The following is a 22,568-nucleotide window of genomic DNA, read 5'->3' as shown; positions in this document are numbered from 1 at the left end:
ACGCCCTGGAACATGAACTCAGAGACTCTGTACCCAGGAACTGCCTATCGTACCATTCGGTTCTTTACGGTCTGTTCCCTGGGACCCACAACGTGGAGGCCATCCAGGAGGCCTGGCACCTTATGAACTGTTTTAAGGACGCAGTGTGGCTTGCCAGGAACCGCCTCGTGATCAACAGGGAGAACATGTCCGTCCGGGACTGCCGCAGGTTCAAGAGCCTGCTTAGAGACTATTCCATCTTGGACAGCCCTGCCGTCGATGAGGAAGAAGAGTGAAGACTCCTCTCCCCACCCCGACATAGTCGCCCATACCCCCCACGCCCCCGCCCCCGCCCCACAGCCCACGCCCCTACCCCGATCACAGATTGTATTGTTTTGTTGTTTGATCTCTTGTGCTTTTCTATTACAGGATTGAGCAGAGTGTTAGAGTAGCATGATGTGCGATATATAGCTTAGGGAACCTTTGCTGTGTATTGTACTGTCATGCTTTGTGTGATTGTAATTTATTGTATGACTTGTAATGACTGAACGGACAATAAAGCTTTTTCAATAAACCCTGAAACAGCTGTCTGCAGATGGGTTCTCTTTCCTTCTGGAGAGAATTCTGGCTTGGCATAAATCCCAATCAGTTCTAAGACTTCTTAACTGGAGCCTGAGCTGTTTTGCAGGACACACTACCTGTGAAGGTGGTGTGTTCAGCATATATATATATATATATATACATACACACACACACACATATAGATATATACACATACATACATACATGCATGCATGTATATTATATATGTACTAATAGCGTGTATATATATTTATATGCTATTAGCACGTAATGATCATATATCAAACATACATATAAATATATTAGATATATATGAATATATGTGTATGATATATGATCATTATGTACTAATAGCGTAAAAAAAAAATATATATATAAATATATACACTGTTAGTATGGGAGCGGACCCAGGACGTACAGGTACGCCCTGAGTCCTTAAGGAGTTAGTCTTTCCTGGTAAGTTGTATCCTGCAATCCATGTACTAGTTTAGTAGCTCTCTCTGAACTCTCTCTAGAGTATCTATATTCTTTTGGAGATACGGCCTCCAGTACTGCAGACAATGCTCCAAGTAAGGCCTCACCAGTGTTCTGTACAGCGGCATGAGCACTTCTCTCTTTCTACTGCTTATACCTCTCCCTATACATCCAAGCATTCTGCTAGCGTTTCCTGCTGCTCTATTACATTGTCTTCCTACCTTTAAGTCTTCTCCTAAATCCCTTTCCTCAGATACTGAAGTCAGGACTGTGTCAAATATTTTATATTCTGCCCGAAGGTTTTTACGCCCCAGGTGCATTAAATTGCACTTATCCACATTAAGTTTCAGTTGCCAGAGTTCTGACCATTCTTCTAGTTTTCCTATATCCTTTTCCATTTGGTGTATCCCTCCAGGAACATCAACCCTGTTACATATCTTTGTTTCATCAGCAAAAAGACACACCTTACCATCGAGACCTTTTGCAATATCACTAATGAAGATATTAAACAAAATTGGTCCCAATACAGATCCCTGAGGTACCCCCCTGGTAACAAGACCTTGCTCTGAATATACTCCGGCCTTTTGGCTAAGATCAAGTGTAGTATCTGTTCTTATCAGTTTAATTCTGGTGGCAGGCGACGCCAGTATGGAGCTGGTGGAGATGGGTGCTGAATGGTAGGGAGCAGGTGTACCAAGGTGTTCCGGGCTGGTTCTGAGGAATCAGCTCGACGGCTGCCCCGATGTGACCTGCTTCCTCCGGGTCTCGCCATGAGGCAGAGGGGTGTAGAGCCGAGGTACTTCTGTGCCTTAGGGAGTGGGGACCCTGAGGTGCTAAAACGCACTGGGTGTTAACTCACTGAGTGAATGCACTGCATCATACTCTTCACCTTTGGCATCCCGGCCTTCTGGCTAGGATCAGGGCAATTTTTATAGATCCGGCCAGATGACCGGGCAGTATATCTGAACTCGTCCACTTATTTATTTGTTTGTCACTGTGCCACGTTTGTGTCTTTATTTGTTCACAGGATTGTCAGGATGCGGTAGCGGTAGATTGTCCCTCCTGGCAGTCTAGGGGAGGTGTGTGGCCATCAGGTTCCTCACCTCCCTGCAACCCCTGGGCATCTTGGCTATGGTCAAGATGTCACCAGTATACGGCTCCTCGGCTGATACCTTGGCTAACGCCTTGGTTGAAGCCAGGAAAATTTTCGACCCCTTAGTAGCTTCGGCGTAAAGGGGCATTGAGCCTGGATCCTTGCAGGTGCCTTTTGGCCCGGAGGTGAAGGGTAGGTTTGTTGGGGGGCCTCTCTCCTGTCGGAGAAGGGCTTAGCGATAGACTGCATCCTTTGTGCACATTTTTTTAGTGTGACACGTTTGCACTTTTTCTTGCACTTTGGGTGATAGAGAGCACTTGCCTCGGCTCTTAAAAAAAATAAAAAAACAACCCTCTGTCACTCATCCACTACCTAATCCACTCAACAATATGGGAGTCTAAGCTCAATGACTGTAGTTTATTGATAAGTCTTCTATGTGGGACAGTGTCAAAAGCCTTACTAAAATCTAGATATGCGATGTCTACTGCCTCTCTGCCATCTATTATTTTAGTCACCCAGTCAAAATTACACTTTCAGTTTTGTTGCAAATGTTAACACACAATGGTATAATTGCTATTTAAAATGCTGAATGAGATTGTTCTAACTTTTTTTTACATTGCTTACATTGCTTCACACCCCTACCCCTTAATTCCCTGGTTGAACTTGATGGACATATGTCTTTTTTCGACCGTACTAACTATGTAACTATGTAACAATTTCTACACATTGCACTACAAAATTGTCTCCTATAACAACATAAAAATCCCTGTTACAAGCTGTTGTCACCAGGGCCGCCATCAGGGGGGTACAACCAATACACTTGTATAGGGCCTAGAGCTTTAGGGGCCCGGCCGTCCCTGGCCCTTTTTTTTTGGTTGTCAGTGTCAAGTCAGTAAGTCAGTGAGTGGGGCGCCACCACCCCTGACTGATAACTTACAGGGATCATGGGACAATTCTGCACTTACATGCAGGGATACCTCCGGGGCCGGCCTATCTCTTTAAATTTGCAGTGGTCACTTCCCCCTGCACGCCTGCTGCGCATTGATACAGCTGCCGCGCCACCTCACAGTAGTGCTGTGGCGGAGGCTGAGCAGAGGAGAGTCCCTCTGCTGCATGCCTGCTGAGTGAGGAGGTCAGGTGCACCGCAGCTCCGCTGGCTGAGGTGAGTGGTGACTTTAGCAGAGCGCCGGCGCCGATAAATATATATAAAAATTTATATATATAATGATCATTTGGGGCTGGGGGGGGGGGGGGGCGGAGGAGAGCAGTTGCAGAAGTTACTAAAGTGCAGGTGGCAGGCAGCTGAGCTGGGGCCTGCTGCCTGTGAAAAAGATTTGATGAGGGCTCGGAGGCATTCAGCTCTAGAGCGGCGCCGGCGCCATAACTGTATATAAAAAAATATGAGGTGTAGGGGCATTATGGGAGCAATAAGAGATGCAGGGGGGGCTGTTATGGGGGTGACAAGAGGTGCAGGGGGGGTTATAGCAGTGATGAGGAGGAGTGGGGGGGGGGCGATTATAGTAGTGATGAGGAGAGGTGCAGGGGGGGCTATAGTAGTGATGAGGAGAGGTGCAGGGGGGGTTATAGTAGTGATGAGGAGAGGTGCAGGGGGGTATAGTAGTGATGAGGAGAGGTGCAGGGGGGGGGTTATAGTAGTTATGAGGAGAGGTGCAGGGGGGGGTTATAGTAGTGATGAGGAGAGGTGCAGGGGGGTTATAGTAGTGATGAAGAGAGGTGCAGGAGGGCGGTATACTAATGATGAGGAGAGGTGCAGGAGGGGGTATAGTAGTGATGAGGAGAGGTGCAGGAGAGGGGTATAGCAGTGATGAGGAGAGGTGCAGGAGGGGGGTATAGCAGTGATGAGGAGAGGTGCAGGGGGGGTATAGTAGTGATGAGGACAGGTGCAGGAGGGGGGTATAGTAGTGATGAGGAGAGGTGCAGGAGGGGGGTATAGTAGTGATGAGGAGAGGTGCAGGAGGGGGGTATAGTAGTGATGAGTAGAGGTGCGGGATGGGGGGTATAGTAGTGATGAGAGGTGCAGTAGTGATGAGGAGAGGTACTGGAGGGGCGGTATGTTAGTGATGAGGAGAGGTGCGGGGGGTATAGTAGTGATGAGGAGAGGTGCGGGAGGGCGCCAGCGACGATAAATATATATAAAAATTTATATATATAATGATCATTTGGGGCTGTGGGGGGGGGGGCGGAGGAGAGCAGTTGCAGAAGTTACTATAGTGCAGGTGGCAGGCAGCTGAGCTGGGGCCTGCTGCCTGTGAAAAAGATTTGATGAGGGCTCGGAGGCATTCAGCACTAGAGCGGCGCCGGCACCATAACTGTATATAAAAAAATATGAGGTGTAGGGGTATTATGGGAGTAATAAGAGATGCAGGGGGGGCTGTTATGGGGGTGACAAGAGGTGCAGGGGGGGTTATAGCAGTGATGAGGAGGAGTGGGGGGGGCGATTATAGTAGTGATGAGGAGAGGTGCAGGGGGGGCTATAGTAGTGATGAGGAGAGGTGCAGGGGGGGGTTATAGTAGTGATGAGGAGAGGTGCAGGGGGGGGTTATAGTAGTGATGAGGAGAGGTGCAGGGGGGGTTATAGTAGTGATGAGGAGAGGTGCAGGGGGGTTATAGTAGTGATGAGGAGAGGTGCAGGGGGGGGGTTATAGTAGTGATGAGGAGAGGTGCAGGGGGGTTATAGTAGTGATGAGGAGAGGTGCAGGGGGGGTTATAGTAGTGATGAGGAGAGGTGCAGGGGGGTTATAGTAGTGATGAAGAGAGGTGCAGGAGGGCGGTATAGTAATGATGAGGAGAGGTGCAGGAGGGGGGTATAGTAGTGATGAGGAGAGGTGCAGGAGGAGGGTATAGTAGTGATGAGGACAGGTGCGGGAGGGGTGTATAGTAGTGATGAGGAGAGGTGCGGGAGGGGGGTATAGTAGTGATGAGTAGAGGTGCGGGATGGGGGGTATAGTAGTGATGAGAGGTGCAGTAGTGATGAGGAGAGGTACGGGAGGGGCGGTATGTTAGTGATGAGGAGAGGTGCGGGGGGTATAGTAGTGATGAGGAGAGGTGCGGGAGGGGGATATAGTAGTGATGAGGAGAGGTGCGGGGGTATAGTAGTGATGAGGAGAGGTGCGGGAGGGGGGTTATAGTAGTGATGAGGAGAGGTGCGGGATGGGGGGTATTGTAGTGATGAGAGGTGTGGGATGGGGGTATAGTAGTGATGAGGAGAGGTACGGGAGGGGGGGTATGTTAGTGATGAGGAGAGGTGCGTGGGGTATAGTAGTGATGAGGAGAGGTGCGGGAGGGGGATATAGTAGTGATGAGGAGAGGTGCGGGGGTATAGTAGTGATGAGGAGAGGTGCGGGAGGGGGTTATAGTAGTGATGAGGAGAGGTGCGGGAGGGGGGTATAGTAGTGATGAGGAGAGGTGCGGGGGTATAGTAGTGATGAGGAGAGGTACGGGAGGGGGGGTATGTTAGTGATGAGGAGAGGTGCGGGAGGGGGATTATAGTAGTAATGAGGAGAGGTGCGGGGGGGGTATAGTAATGATGAGGAGAGGTGCGGGGGGTATAGTAATGATGAGGAGAGGTGGGGGGGTATAGTAGTGATGAGGAGAGGTGCAGGAGGGGGGTATAGTAGTGATGAGGAGAGGTGAGGGAGATATAGTAGTGATGAGGAGAGGTGCGGGAGGGGGGTAAAGTAGTGATGAGGAGAGGTGCGGGGGGTATAGTAGTGATGAGGAGAGGTGCAGGGGGGGTATAGTAGTGATGAGGAGAGGTGCGGGAGGGGGGTATAGTAGTGATGAGGAGAGGTGCAGGAGGGGGGGGGGTTATAGTAGTGATGAGGAGAGGTGCGGGAGGGGGGTTATAGTAGTGATGAGGAGAGGTGTGGGAGGATGGTTATAGTAGTGATGAGGAGAGGTGCGGGGGGTATAGTAGTGATGAGGAGAGGTGCAGGAGGGGGGTATAGAAGTGATGAGGAGAGGTGCAGGAGGGGGGTATAGTAGTGATGAGGAGAGGTGCGGGGGGGATAGTAGTGATGAGAAGAGGTGCGGGAGGGGGGTATAGTATTGATGAGGAGAGGTGCAGGAGGGGGTTATTGTAGTGATGAGGAGAGGTGCGGGAGGGGGGTTATAGTAGTGAAGAGGAGAGGTGCGGAATGGGGTATAGTAGTGATGAGGAGAGGTGCGGGGGGGGGGGGGGGGTCAGCAGCCGGACCCCCACCAAAAGAAATGGGCTGCTTATTATAAAATGCCCGAGGGGGGGGGGGAGGGGGGAGACAGGGTTGCCCAGTCCTTTAGCTGTGTAAGGGTGCATGCACATCATGTTTTTGCTATACAGTTTCCGTATACGGTTTCAAGTTAAAAACCGTATGGAACTGTATAGAAAACCATATGCATTGACTTAACATTGTAAACCGTATGTCAAACACATCATCCGGTTTAGTCCATTTTGCACCTTATACGGTTTTGTCCGTTTTTTTTACCCGTACCCAAAACCGTAGTCTACCACGTTTTATGGTCCGGGAGAAAAACTGTATTAAATCGTATACGTTTTTTTAAAACATGGGAGTCAATGGGAACCGTACAGAACTGTATGTGCGTACGGTTCCATCCAGTTTTCACCATACGGTTTTTGACTTTGCACAGTTTTTTTCTTGGAATTTCAATCAAACAAGTGAAACTTTATTCAAAATGTGAAAAGTGAAAAGTTAAAAACTTATACGTTTTTTTCTTAAAAAAACTGATGCAACCGGACACCATTTTTCAAACCGTATACGGTTTTCAACCGTATATGGGTTAAAATTTGTACACACGTTTTGAAACAGTTTAGTCAGGTTTTGAGGAATCTGTTTTTCTGCAAAAACCTGATACAGGAACTGTATTGCAAAAACGTGTTGTGCATGCATCCTAAGGGGCCCAGAAATTTCTGATGGCAGCTCTTGTTGCCTTTAGGCAAAATAGTCAGCCACCCAGAGCGCCCTCTTGATGGGGGTGCCGCTCTGCCAGGTGCAAAAAAGTTGGCAGCCAGCCAGCATCCAAAGTACCCACTGCTCATTTGAAGCACCACTTTCACACATCCCCCCCCCCCCCCCCCCCCCCGCAGGTCAGGTCCATCCAGCATACTGACATCACATGTGCCTTCATACATCCGCACCATGAGGAGATTTGTTACAGAGTGTCACCCCAGTAGTAAGGTGTGGCGGGTTAAGGGGTGGCAAATTTAGCTTTCGCCTAGGGTGGCAAAAATCCTTGCACCAGCCCTGACTGCTGCGAGTGAAGTCTAAGGGATTTTCAGGTCTAGTGGATTCATGTGGTAACCTGGGTATCTTTTGTTGGAAATTACACACTTCCTTGTGGGGTTTAAGGGTGTATAATTTTCTACAGGGTATACCCAGGTTGCTACATTAATCCACAAGACCTTTGTTGTGAACACTATTCCTTGGCTAATCAATCTTCTCAGTCTGGACCCTAAGGCCACAAAAGAAACTTAACACAAACATATGGGAATTTGTGCCATAAACTTTCTACTACAACAACTTCTTAAAGGGGTACTCCACCCCTAGACATCTTATCCCCTATCCTTTGGATAGAGGATAAGATGTCTGATCGAGGGGCCCTGCCCGCACCAGATGACAGGGGGTGCTGAAGGAGAGATTGCGGGGGGTTCCAATCAGCGGGACCCCAGCGATCAGACATCTTATCCCCTATCCTTTGGATAGGGGATAAGATGTCTAGGGGCGGAGTACCCTTTTAATTTAGTATACTCTACAACCTCAAATCCAATAAACATTATTCCACAAACACTAAATCAGTGCTTCTTAACATGGGTTCGATCAAACCCCAGTGGTTCGGTGAGTCAGTCCCGGGGGTTCGGTGTGGGAGGTCACAACAGGACAGGCAAATCAAGCAATTGCTTGGGGACCCAAGCTGGCTCGGGGCCCCGGGCAGAGCCGGTGTTTGCCCGTCCTGTAGCGACAGGGCAATTCCTCCCATCACTATTAACACCCTGCGGCCTCGCGTTAAGTTTAAAAATACAGGGCCGCCGGGACATAGCGCACGCCGGGACGTCACTGATGTCCCGTGCATGCGCCCATGGAAATGAAGGTGCCGAGGACCGGAGGATAGAGAAGGAAGAAGACACGCGCTGGCCAGCTTGGTAAGTGACCAGCGGCACATCATCTTCGGTGCTCCGACCACCGGTCCCGAGACCTGCTGCTATAGCCGAAGCGGTGGTTGGGGCACTGAAGTGGGCAGTACACAGGCATACAGCCTCCAGCCATACACTGTATATGGCTGGAGGCTGTATGTCTGTGGGGGAACACTGCCTACATCAGTGGTCTTCAACCTGTAGACCTCCAGATGTTGCAAAACTACAAATCCCAGCATGCCCGGAAAGCCGTTGGCTGTCCGGGCATTCTGGAATTTGTAGTTTTGCAACATCTGGAGGTCCGCAGGTTGAAGACCACTGGCCTACATAATGTGGGGGAACACTGCCTGCCTAATGTGGGGGAACACTGCCTGCCTAATGTGGGAGAACTCTGTCTGACTAATGTAGGGGAACTCTGTCTGCCTAATGTGGGGGAACACTGCCTGCCTAATGTGGGGGAACTCTCTGCCTGCCTAATGTGAGCAAACTGTCTGCCTGCCTAATGTGGGGAACACTGCCTGCCTAATGTGGGGGAACACTGCCTGCGCCTAATGTGTGGGGGGAACACTGCCTGTGCCTAATGTGTCTTAATGGTTTTGTTCATTTTGTGCACCTATGTATAAATATATACTTAAAGGACATCTGTAGTGCAATATAACTTATCCCCTATCCGAAGGATAAGAGATAAGTTATAGATCGCGGGGGTTCTAGCGCTGGGGCCCCCCGGGATCTCCTGGACGGGGCCGCAGCAGTATTCTGGAAAGGGGGTGTTCTGTTCCCGCATGACGCGGCGGCCGACATGCCCCCTCCATGTACCCCATAGAGATACATGGAGGGGGCGTGTCTGCTGCGGCTTTCTGCTGGGGACGAAACTTCACTTTCTGCAGACTGCCGCGACCGCGTCCAGGAGATCCCGGGGGGGCCCCAGCGCTCGGAGCCCCTGCGATCTATAACTTATCCCCTATTCTTTGGATAGGGGATAAGTTATTTTGCGCTGGAATACTCCTTTAAATATATACCTCCTATGTTTTGAATTTAAAAAAAATCATATTTTATTTTTCCAATTAAGAGGGGTTCGGTGAATGCACATATGAAACTGTTGGGGTTCAGTACCTCCAACAAGGTTAAGAACCACTGCACTAAATCATTCATGAGTACATCTCCACTAACACAAGGGACACCAACATTTTTCAAAAATTGCACAAATAAACATGACATCTCTTAGACATCAAATTAATGAATACTGAATGTTCCTTTTTAAGGGTCATATTAACACATGGCCATACCCCCAGCATTTCAAATGTTCACCCCATTACAGCTTACAACCTTATCATGGACAGATTGTACCAGTCTGTAGTACATAGCCCTATATCTACTCATTTTGAGGGTGTTTTGAAGAATTCTTCTTACAATGCATCATACGGTATTCCCATAGATATCTATACTCAGCTGAGATAAAAAAGAAAAAATAGCCCAACCTCTAGGGTAGTGAATAAATAGATAAACTAAATGATATTAGACTAAGACCATGCTTCAAATAACAATGATATTTTTATTTATTTAAAAAAAAACATATATAGTGCATGAATTCCCCTCACAGGGCCCTTGTGGGAGAAATATAGATAAAAATGCATAAACATGATATTAGACTAAGACCGTGCTTCAAATAACAATGATATTTTTTATTTATTTTAAAAAAACATATATAGTGCATGAATTCCCCTCACAGGGCCCTTGTGGGAGCAATATAGATAAAAATGCATAAACAAAAAAAATGTTTTATTAAAAATATAAACCATACAGAATAGTGGAATGTTATAATAGCATAACCTCCTGATAGTCCGGCAATAGTAATATGGAATTCAATCAGAATAATATATTGGTAGTAGAACAATGGTTTAACATCCATATGCTGTCAGATTGTATTTGTATAATATTAGATGATATTACCGCTATACCATGATGCTCTATATTACCAGCTCTGGATGCCATCTTCTTGCATTGCGATAATTGTGCTCAGTGGAGCACAAGCCGACCTTTAAGCGGTGGCATGCGCTGTGTGCGGCTAATCCAGGCTGCGCTGGACCCGATGTATGTCGTACAGGGACTGACACAAATGGCAAACCCTCGTGGTGGTGGCGTCTGACGTCAGCAGAAGAGTGATGGAAGAATAGCAATGGTAGATGGATTTGAGGAGCGGCAATGTCAGCGGAGAGCAAAGGTATTCAAAAGCAGCAAATGGATTTCTTTTGTTAATCTCTATTAGTGCTTTACACTAGAATAATCTATGTTTACATTTTAATCCATTTTCACCTACCTCTAGTAACATTGTTCTTCACTCCTTTGCATAAGCTGAGCATATTTGTTTACTCGCTGCTATGGTTACTCTTGCAGTCACATGACATAAAAGACGCCGCGCAATTACGTAGATGGAGAGGCCGGAAGAAGTGAGCATAGTCGCGTGAAACAACCGGCGTAGCCTCTGAGCGCTTCGGTTCTTACCTGATGCTCCCCTGAGACTCCAGACATATAGACACATTTTCTGCGGTGAGTGCATTCTATTGTTCTTCATATGCCATTTCTAGTTACTGCCACTATATTGCATGCACCCCACAGGTGTTACTCGTCTCGCTGGACCTGCATTTAATTCCGCACATATATCCTTTTTCCTTACTGAGTGGGTATTTTTCAACAGTGCTCTCCTCTACCTTTCCTTGCTACATGGCATATCTTATATCCGATGTCTCCCTGCAACAAATTCCTGACCATGTCTAGTCCAAAGGCCCAGATGATATTGGACTCTTGCCTGTTCCATCTGTTAAGGTCTATTTGAAGCTTGGTGGCAAGATTCCAAAAGTACCCCAATATTCTCTAAGAGCCAATCAAGAAGCTACAAATTAAAACTCTTCTCAAGAATGGAGTGTTAATGAAATGTGTTTCACCAGCGAACACCCCTTTATTTCCGGTAAAGAAGAAGACCCCAAAAAGAACAACCTGAGAAGTTCCACATGGTACCTGATCTTCGTGCCACAATTCTAGATACTCCCATTGTTCCCAATCCGCATACTCTGCTTAGCTCTCTACCACCAGATGCCAAGTTCTTTACTGTTCTTGACTTGGCCAATGCTTTCTTCAGTGTTCCATTGCATGCAGACTGCCAATATCTTTTTGCCTTTACTCACCAAGGAGGGCAGTACACCTGGACCCACTTGACACAAGGAGCTCAGAACTCTCCCAATCACTTTCCTCAAGCCTTGTCCACCTGTCCGGATCCATGGGCAGGAGCTCATCATAGTGTGACTTTACTGCAATACGTGGATGACCTACTACTCTGTTCCACATCGCAAGATGAGTGTGCCACCACTTCATGGTACATGATCTTTGTGCCACAATTCTAGATACTCTGCTTAGCTCTATACCACCAGATGCCAAGTTCTTTACTGTACTGGACTTGGCCAATGCTTTCTTCAGTGTTCCATTGCATGCAGACTGCCAATATCTTTTCGCCTTTACTCACCAAGGAGGGCAGTACACCTGGACCCACTTGCCACAAGGAGCTCAGAACTCTCCCAATCACTTTCCTCAAGCCTTAGCCACCTGTCTGGATCCATGGGTAGGAGGTCATCAAAATGTGACTTTACTTCAATATGTGGATGACCTTCTACTCTGTTCCACATCGCAAGATGAGTGTGCCACCACGTCATGGTACATGATCTTCGTGCCACAATTCTAGATGATACTCCCATTGTTCCCAATCCGCATACTCTGCTTAGCTCTATATCACCAGATGCCAAGTTCTTTACTGTTCTGGACTTGGCCAATGCTTTCTTCAGTGTTCCTTTGCATGCAGACTGCCAATATCTTTTTGCCTTTACTCACCAAGGAGGGCAGTACACCTGGACCCACTTGCCACAAGGAGCTCAGAACTCTCCCAATCACTTTCCTCAAGCCTTATCCACCTGTCTGGATCCATGGGTAGGAGCTCATCATAATGTGACTTTACTTCAATATGTGGATGACCTTCTACTCTGTTCCACATCGCAAGATGAGTGTGCCACCACTTCAGTTGATCTACTATCTTTCCTTGCCTCAATCAACTGCAAGGTGTCCCTTAAAAAAGTTCAATGGGCACAACAAAAAGTAGTCTTCCTAGGAAATTGTATCTCTCAAGGTGTTAAACACCTGACAGAAGACAGGAAGCAAGTCATCCTGGGCAAGCCATTAAAGAGATTCCTATACCCACAACTGTCAAGCAACTACAGGCTTTTCTTGGTATGATCACATACTGCCGACAATGGATTATGGATGCCTCAGCACTGATGAAACCTTTGTATGATGCCATTCCAACTATATCTCCGAAGCAACCTCTTTCATGGGAAGCCATACAGTGTTTGAACCACCTACAAGACCTTATCATGTCCACTCCAGCACTTGGCATCCCGAACTATGAACTACCGTTTTATCTGTTTCTCCCTGAAACAAAGGGCCATGCCTCTGGAGTCCTTGCACAAAAACATGTAGACGAATTGAGACCTTTGGGATACTACTCATGCAGACTAGATCATGTTGCATGAACTGCACCCACCTGCCTTCAAACTGTAATAGCAGCTAAACACCTTTTGGACAAGACTCCGGACATCATATCATTATTCTCGCTCCACAAGATCTGAAAGCTATTTTGACTCACTGGTAAAGAAATCCACTTTCTCTACAAAGACAAGTGAGTCTCCAATGCTCTCTCTTACTCCTGGATAATGTCACTCTTCAAAGATGCACAATCCTTAATCCAGCTACCCTGCTTCCTCTCTCGGGGGCGATGAGGAAGAAAAAGAAACTGATGAAGACCTCGGTGACCCTAAGCACAATTGTTTAGAGGGTATGGAAATGGAGACATCACATCTACCAACGGTCCAAGAAACACCATTGGACAATGCAACCTTTACTCTCTACACAGACAGCTCCAGATATGCTGATGAAAGTGGCAACTTCCACACAGGATACTCAGTGGTTAGCCCATTCGAAGTTCTGCTGGCAAGACCACTTCCTCCCCGTGTTTCAGCACAAGAAGCGGAACTCATTGCCTTAGCTGAAGCCTGCCGCATTTCGGAAGGACAAACCGCCAACATCTACACAAACTCTGCCTATGGGCATGGAGTAGCGCTGGACTTTGGATGAAAATGGGCCTTGAGGGGGTACATAACTGCAAGTGGAACCCCTATAAAGAACTTTGAAGCTGTCAGGACCCTGATTGAAGTCTTACAACAAGTCTGAACAAGTGGCAATCATCAAAGTCAAAGTGCATGGATGATTGGACTCTGAAGAAGCCAAAGGAAATTCTTGGCAGACCAGGCAGTTAAAAAAGCTGCAATACAGCCCCTCACTTGATAGGAAGCAGAGGTATACGTGGTGACAAGAACACAGAAGAAAGGATCAGAAGAACCAGAAGAGGAAAAGGAAAACCCCAGACTCAAGACACTGAAACAGCCCAGACTTAAGACTTGGACAAGGGAAAGAGTATATGGGAGAAAATGGGAGCTGAACTCAGTGAATCAGACGGCCTGTGTAAAAAAGCAAACAAGATTTGTCTTCCCCAAGCTCTTTACCCGGGGGTGACTCAATGGGCTCATGGAGTAACCCACAGAGGAAAAAAACAAATGATCACTTCTATCAATAAATTCTACCTTGCACGAGGAATAACAACACCAGTTGAACAGAAGTTACTCAGAAGAAACACTTGGCCAAACCTTGCTATCCATTTTAGAGAATCCAGATTGACCACATGCAATTGCCCAAAAGTGGAAAGTTTGAGTATGTGCTAGTAGCAGTGGACATGTTCTCAGGATGGCCAGAAGCCTTCCCAGTCACTAATATTACAGCAAAGACTACTGTAAAGAAACTACTAACAGAGCTGATATGCAGATTTGGAGTCTCTGAAGTAATTGAAAGTGACCAAGGACGGGCTTTCATTGTGGATATTACAAGAGAACTTTGAAAAATGTTGGGAGCAGACCTTGGACTCCATACCCCATATCATCCCCAGAGCAGTGGGAAAGTTGAAAGACTTTATGGCACCCTAAAGAACAAAATCCTAAAAGTCAGTAAAGAACTGTCCCTTCCATGGCCAGAAGTGTTGCCCATAGCTTTCTACTCTGTTAGAAACACACCCTGACAGCCAACAGGCCTAACCCCATATGAGACACTCTTGGGGGGGGGGGGGGGTCCCTAAGCTAGGATGTTACTACCCTCTCAGTACAGGAAATGATAGTTTGGTAAAGTTTGTTACTACACTGTGTAATGAGCTGAAGGTAACACATGTTGCAGTTTTACTCTTCCATTCCAGATCCAAACGGTAAACCGGGAAGTCACAATCTGCAGCCTGGAGAGTTTGTCCTCGTGAAAAGACACGTGAGGGGGCCGCTGGAACCTAGATTTGAAGGTCCTTATCAGGTTCTACTGACAACTCTGACTTCGGTGAAACTGGAAGGAGAATCAACATGGATATGCCTCACACTGCAAGAGGGTTTCTACACCATGCTGCTGATACATATCCTTTTTCGTATAAGTGGAGTGCAGACCCAGCAACCCAATCCGACTCCACCACACTACTGGGCCGACTTGACAATCACCCAAGAGTTGTATCCTACATTTTGATATAACTCTTCCAGTGCCCAAGTGGCTACCTTTAAATTTGACTACTGTGACATAGTGAATTGTTCCAAGGTGCCAAAACAATGTCTTATGTATGGGGATGACAATTCAATATACATATGTGTGACGGATGACTACTGGGGGAACAACTGTGACTATTGGAGAGCAGTGGGATGGAACACATGGACTTACTGGGTCTATAGAGCACAGAGTGCCAATAGAAGAAAAGACAATACCGGCAAATCTCTACTACCGAGAATAATAATTGGATGTTGCATAGTTCCATGTGTAAAGAAAGCAAGAATCTCCACCGTAGAGGCCACATTTCAAACAGGGACAATGTATGTGGATATTGAACCTACCACTACTTATCTGAACCTAATTGATACATCAGACCCAAGCATGACCAAGAGAATTCCCCCATGAGAACAACCATCTTGCATGCCAATGGTGCAAGTGCAAACCCAACAGAGTAGGGCTAATATAGGAGTCTCAGGTGAAGGATTAGTCTGGGTACAAAGGGGGGTAGTTCACAATGAACCTCTCGTCTCAAACCAGTGAAGCATCCCATACCTATTTTTTTTCTTTTTCCCACCTGAACCTGAGACTATTAGGCGCAATATATTCTAGGGATAGATGTTGTGTACGGTAACAAATATCTTTTAGGGGGGGAATTGTTATGTTTCTAATGACTGATCAATACATTAATACTAATATGCCATTACATAGTTACATAGTACGGTCGAAAAAAGACATATGTCCATCAAGTTCAACCAGGGAATTAAGGGGTAGGGGTGTGGTTTTTTAAGGGGTAGGGGTGTGGCCATTGCTGCTGGAAAAATATATCTGTTACCTACCCCTTATCCCATATACATCAGCTTGCAATATGCTCATGACTACGATGGAGGCCTTGTCATGATGCAATGAGATAAGGAGTAAAAGACAAAATATCTGACGGATAGAGAACTCTGGAATTTCCCAGTAGAGGAACTTCTGCCAAGAAATTAATGGACACTAGATATGCTAATATATACGGACACAATAATCAAACAACCAATCAAAATGTAACATGCTAATTTTGACATCATAACTAAACATCCTTCTTTGTCCAATGTAAAAACTAAATGTACTTCCTGGATTAAACAGAACTCTTTTGGGGCAGCTGCGAGTATGCTGAGGAAGAGTTTATACCAACATGTCTGATGTATAATTCTCGTGTTGACATTTAGCAGTATATAGCAGCACAGTTAATCACATTTGAAAGCCTCCCATCGAGCCATCCGTGACAACTGTACATATCTTTCATACTGTAGATACACTCACAGCATATCGTACATGCATAGCATTCTTTACATTAACATTGTACATATGCTCACCACTTATACTGTACGTGCACTAGTTCATAGCATTAATCATGCATACGGTCATAGTATTTTATGCATTCGTTCATAGCTTTACTCGGTGCATAGGTGCGTAGCCTTCACTGTATGTATATGTTCAGTGCATGAGAAGACAAAGAAAAGTCGGCACTCACCGGGTTTCCAATTCAGCAGATTTTATTGCACGTTGCTCACAGCCATAGTACAATTCTTGGGGAGACGACGGATGGTACGAGGGGGGTACCACAGAGAGGCGACACTTGTGTTTCGCACTTAGTAGTGCTTCAACGGGCCTAACTCTTTACCGGAACATGTCATCTTCTTATACAGGTGAGTTTAGTAATTGGACCTATCACCATCTAACACACCTTGTGACGTTAAAAGAAGGGGAGGAGGTTGCTTAGTTAAGCTTGTTCCTACTTAGATCTAGCTCCTTGTTCAGACTGCCAGGACTAGTATCATAAAAAACACTCTTAGAAGCAAACTGAGACATCAACTTTATCATTAAGCCCTAAGACTCCCGTTGCGTCAGTAGCAATTATCCATTGTGTCTCTCTTCTAAGAAGGTTTTTATCAGATCTTAGCCCCGGTCGTGCAGCTACTTTTTCTATTCCTGCAAACCTTAATGATTCGTGACTTCCTCCATGGGCTTCCACTACATGGGAAATAAATCTGGGAGCTCCCTTTTTAGTGCGTAGAGAGTAAAAGTGCTCTCTAATTCTAGCGCACATTTGTCTGATTGTTTTCCCTATATAGTAGAAGCCACATGGGCAAAATATAACATAGACCACATTTTTTGTTTTACACGTGATAAGTTCGCTAACCGTATGGGTAATTGGACCTATTCTGAATGTTTGCAAGCCGAGATTATATTTACAAAAATTACAATTTTTACATTGAAAATTCCCTGTTGGTACATGACTCGTTAACCAATCTGTTTTATTTTTCTTTTCTTTATCTTTTTGAGTATTATGTGCACGTTTCAATACTTCTCCTATTGTTTTCGTTTTTCTATAGGAGATTAATGGTTTCTTTCCTGCCATTTCTTTGAGGTCTTCATCTGTCTCTAGTATATACCAATTCCTCCTAATTGCTCTCTCTATCATTTTATTTACCGGTGAATTCTGAAATGTGAACGTGAACCTATTCAAGGGTGCGTTTTGATGTTTTTTTCTGCATAATTCTTCTCTATTTTTCTCATCTGCTTTTTGTCTCCCTTTCTTTATTAGATCTGCTGGATAGTTACGTTCTATTAATCTTCTTTCTAGCTCAGTTGCCTGTTTTTGATATGTTGAATCTTGAGTGTTATTTCTTTTTAAACGTAAAAACTGTCCGTATGGGATACCATTTTTAACTGCTTGTGTGTGGGAACTTTGATAGTGAAGTATCGTGTTCTTGGCCACTTCTTTCCTGTATCCTTCACTTATTAGTTTCCCTTCTTTCACTAGTAATTTAATATCTAGGAATTCTAGTGTATCTCCACCATATTGGTGTGTAAACTCCATATTATAACCTTTAACGTCATTGAGGTAATCTACGAACTGATAAAATTGGTTTCTGGTTCCCGACCATATTAACAAAATATCGTCCACAAATCGGACATAAGTTCTAATATATTTTATGAATGGATTAGCAGTAGTATATACTATGTTATTCTCAAAATTAGCTAGATACAGATTAGCGTATGTACAGGACACCGGTGTCCCCATCGGGGTCCCGGTGTCCTGTCTATACCACCTGCCTTCATATACAAAAGTACTGTTCTGTAGGACGAATTTGAGGGCGTCTTGTACGAATTTAATGTATTGTTTGGAGTTCTCAGTTCTTTTCAAAATTTCGGTCACCGCCTGCACACCCGTATCATGGGGGATACGGGTGTACAGGCTAGTGACATCAATGGAACATAAACTCCAACCTTCTTCCCATGGTAAGTCATTAACTATAGATAATAGGTGACTAGTGTCCTTAATGTACGCTGGAATTGTGGGCAAAATAGGACGGAGCAAAAAATCTATATACTGTGACAAATGCTCAGTCACTGAGCCGATCCCCGCGACGATGGGTCGCCCTGGGGGTCGGATCAGTGACTTGTGCACCTTAGGTAAATGATACCATTTTGCGGGGCATGGGCAATCGGGAGTTAACTTATCAGCGGTTTTCTTCCAGATAATGCCTTCAAACACAGATTTACTCAAAAAACCTTTTAAACTCTCTAATATTTTGTTAGTCGGGTCACTTAAGAGGGGAGTGTATGTGGTATGGTCTGACAATTGCCTTTCGGCTTCTTCATTATATTGTGTCTTAGTGACCACCACTACACTCCCTCCTTTATCCGCTCTAACTATAACGATATCACTTCGTTTCTTTAAATCGGTTAAAGCTTCTTGTTCTTTAACAGGTAAATTATTAACTATTAGAGGATATAAAACAGATTTCACATCTTTTTGAACTGCTTTTTGGAATAGGTCGACACACCCACCCGGTGCCACTGGGGGTGAGAATGTCGACAACTTCCCTTTATTAAACCTATAGATTAAGTTGCCTGGACTCGGTACATCACTCAATGTCCCAAACTCTGTGACCATCATTTCGATACATTTCTTTTCTTGATCGGAGAATTCCGTGGGTATGAGTCCCAGATTGTCAGTCCTCACGGGTAATTTTCCTGGATATAAATCCGGTTCAATTGATGGTCTGTTAGCATAATATTTCTTAAGATTAATGTTCCTAATTGCCCGTTCCAGGTCAATTTCGAACGTTGTGGGATTGAAGTCTTCTGATAGTCTTTGATAGTAGTGAGATGGTACTGTTATCCAATTCATGTTCAGTTAAGTTGATTACGTTGCTAATAGTAACGGTTGCTAGGTCATCTGTGGGTTCGCTTTTCTTTTCTTTTGTTCCTTTATAACTTTTTCTCCTTGAACGTCGCGTGTGGGCTTTTCTAAAGGGATATTAATTGCAGATGGGTTAGAGACTTGTTCAGACTTCTGCTCGTTGTAGAATGCTGTAGCGGTTTTAGGAAATTTTCGGTTAGTTTTCTTCCTGTACCCATAGAATTCAGTATTATAACTTTTAGTATGCCAATTGAAGACTTTATTATTTTCGTAATCTTGCTTATCTCGTAAATATTTCTCTCTTTTATTACTTTTTGTTTCTTCTTGTAATGACTTCAATTTCGGTTCTATTTTAGAAAAAAACGCACTTGCTACTTCGTTCTCCACTCTTTTTCTATATATAATCTTGGCTTTATTTAAATCTTCAGAAATACGGTCATATTCAATTCGGTTGCGGGTTAATATAAGATGTAGCAACTTTAGAGCGTGCTCATTGTGTGCTTTTATCCACATATCCATAAACACGCTGTCATCTTGATATTGTGCTGGGGTCTTCATGGACCTAAGTCCTCTAGGGACTCGTTCGCATTGAGCATATGCTTGTAATGAGTTGACAGTCCAGTACACTGCGATTTCTTTTTCCGACAGGGACATTATTCTATTTTCTAGCGTCTTAACACTGATGAGCTCTAGATCTTCGGTGGATTCACATTCCAAAAAGTACCCCCCTGCGTCGTCTCTCCCTGGCTGGAGTGCAAGTAGAAGCTGATCCGCATGACTTGCTTGGTCCATTTCCACATTTTGTGGCGTGGGGTCAGACATTGTTCAGCGTGCTCAGAACACAAAAGTAACAAAGAAATACTGTAGCGTATAGATGAGTAGTTCGGCACTGCTAATTTCTGAACCTGAAAGCGGGTGGACACTAAGTCGCTGCAGCGGAGTGGGGATACGGTGGTGCTCGGACTCATGTAGAATATACCATCAGTGCATGAGAAGACAAAGAAAAGTCGGCACTCACCGGGTTTCCAATTCAGCAGATTTTATTGCACGTTGCTCACAGCCATAGTACAATTCTTGGGGAGACGACGGATGGTACGAGGGGGGTACCACAGAGAGGCGACACTTGTGTTTCGCACTTAGTAGTGCTTCAACGGGCCTAACTCTTTACCGGAACATGTCATCTTCTTATACAGGTGAGTTTAGTAATTGGACCTATCACCATCTAACACACCTTGTGACGTTAAAAGAAGGGGAGGAGGTTGCTTAGTTAAGCTTGTTCCTACTTAGATCTAGCTCCTTGTTCAGACTGCCAGGACTAGTATCATAAAAAACACTCTTAGAAGCAAACTGAGACATCAACTTTATCATTAAGCCCTAAGACTCCCGTTGCGTCAGTAGCAATTATCCATTGTGTCTCTCTTCTAAGAAGGTTTTTATCAGATCTTAGCCCCGGTCGTGCAGCTACTTTATCTATTCCTGCAAACCTTAATGATTCGTGACTTCCTCCATGGGCTTCCACTACATGGGAAATAAATCTGGGAGCTCCCTTTTTAGTGCGTAGAGAGTAAAAGTGCTCTCTAATTCTAGCGCACATTTGTCTGATGTCTCAGTTTGCTTCTAAGAGTGTTTTTTATGATACTAGTCCTGGCAGTCTGAACAAGGAGCTAGATCTAAGTAGGAACAAGCTTAACTAAGCAACCTCCTCCCCTTCTTTTAACATCACAAGGTGTGTTAGATGGTGATAGGTCCAATTACTAAACTCACCTGTATAAGAAGATGACATGTTCCGGTAAAGAGTTAGGCCCGTTGAAGCACTACTAAGTGCGAAACACAAGTGTCGCCTCTCTGTGGTACCCCCCTCGTACCATCCGTCGTCTCCCCAAGAATTGTACTATGGCTGTGAGCAACGTGCAATAAAATCTGCTGAATTGGAAACCCGGTGAGTGCCGACTTTTCTTTGTCTTCTCATGCACTGATGGTATATTCTACATGAGTCCGAGCACCACCGTATCCCCACTCCGCTGCAGCGACTTAGTGTCCACCCGCTTTCAGGTTCAGAAATTAGCAGTGCCGAACTACTCATCTATACGCGTATGTATATGTTCATTATATGCATATGTTTCCTAGCATTCATACGGTTAGGATGTTGTGCATTCGGTTGGCTGTATTCTGTGTTTACATTAAGCAGGTTTTGTTCTGTGCATATGGTTATCATTTTATTGTGGGCATAGGGTTAGCATGTTTTACTCTGGATGTACAGTTAGCTGGGTGTGCGCTCCACATCTTGCAATTTATACATAATACATGATTACAGCATTTCATAATGTGCGTACATTTCATAGCAGCTATATTGAGCTTAAGTTTCTTATATCTGCCACGTCGGCAGGGGGATGCAGTACATTGTTGTTACTGACATATCTTTAGAGCTATAACATCTTGATTAATAGGTTATTTGTGCCTGCTATGTCTGCAAGGGGATGCCCCAAATAGGTTATTGTTACTGACACATCTTCAGAGCGATTGCATCTCGATTAGCATGTTTCATATTTTTCATACTGTTAGCAAGGTTATTCTGTGCATGATTACCATGTTTATTCGATACATACAGTTAGTATATTTTATGCTGTGCATAAGGTTGGCTTATTCTGTGCTTACGGTTAGCATGTTTTATTTGTGCATACAGTTAGGGTGTTATTATGTGCATACGATTAGTATTTTACTCTGTGCGTACAGTATGTTTTATTCTGCGCATACGATTAGCAGGTTTTCGTGCATGCCATTAGCGTGTTTATTCAGTTCACACGTCTAGCATGTTTTTATTTGGTTTAGCATGTTTTATTCTTTGCATATGGTTAGCATATTTCATTATCTGCATACGGTTAGCGTGTTTTTATTCGGGCATACAGTTAGCATGTTTGCCATGTGGATATGATTAGTATGTTTATCCTTTAGCATGTTTGTCCTGTGTATACGGTTAGCATGTTTATCCTGTTTATGGCTAGCATGTTTTATTCTGTGCATACGGTTAGCGTGTTATGGAGTGCATCATTTATCAGTTTATTGGGTTATGTAGCAACCATTGGGGTGTGCTTTCCAGCCTCTTACTGTACATTCAGTTGATATTCGTTCACAGCATTAATACTGTGCCTGCGTCCATAGCAGCTATATTGAGCATATGTTTCTTATGACTGCCACATCTGCAGGGGGATGTAGTACATAGGTTGTTGTTACTGACACGTTTTCAGAGCAATAACATCTTGATTCGTAGGTGGTTGTTACCTGTTGTGCCTGCCACATCTGCAGGGGGATGAGCCACATAGGTTATGGTTACTGACACATTTTCAGAGCAATAATGTCACAAGGGTAGGTGGTTGTATACCCGTTATGCCTGCCACATCTGCAGGGGGATGCACTACACAGGTTGTTGTTAC

The 22,568-nt window shown here is 44.9% G+C and overlaps 1 pseudogene; it reads left to right on the top strand.

The window, feature by feature from the left end:
• The first annotated feature begins 1,604 nt into the window (after window positions 1–1,604).
• LOC130359875 (U2 spliceosomal RNA) lies at window positions 1,605–1,694 on the top strand (annotated as a pseudogene).
• Window positions 1,695–22,568: the final 20,874 nt, after the last annotated feature.

This window comes from Hyla sarda, chromosome 2 (assembly GCF_029499605.1).
Source record: "Hyla sarda isolate aHylSar1 chromosome 2, aHylSar1.hap1, whole genome shotgun sequence".
Lineage (NCBI taxonomy): Eukaryota > Metazoa > Chordata > Amphibia > Anura > Hylidae > Hyla > Hyla sarda.
This window is presented reverse-complemented; position numbering and strand designations above follow the sequence as displayed.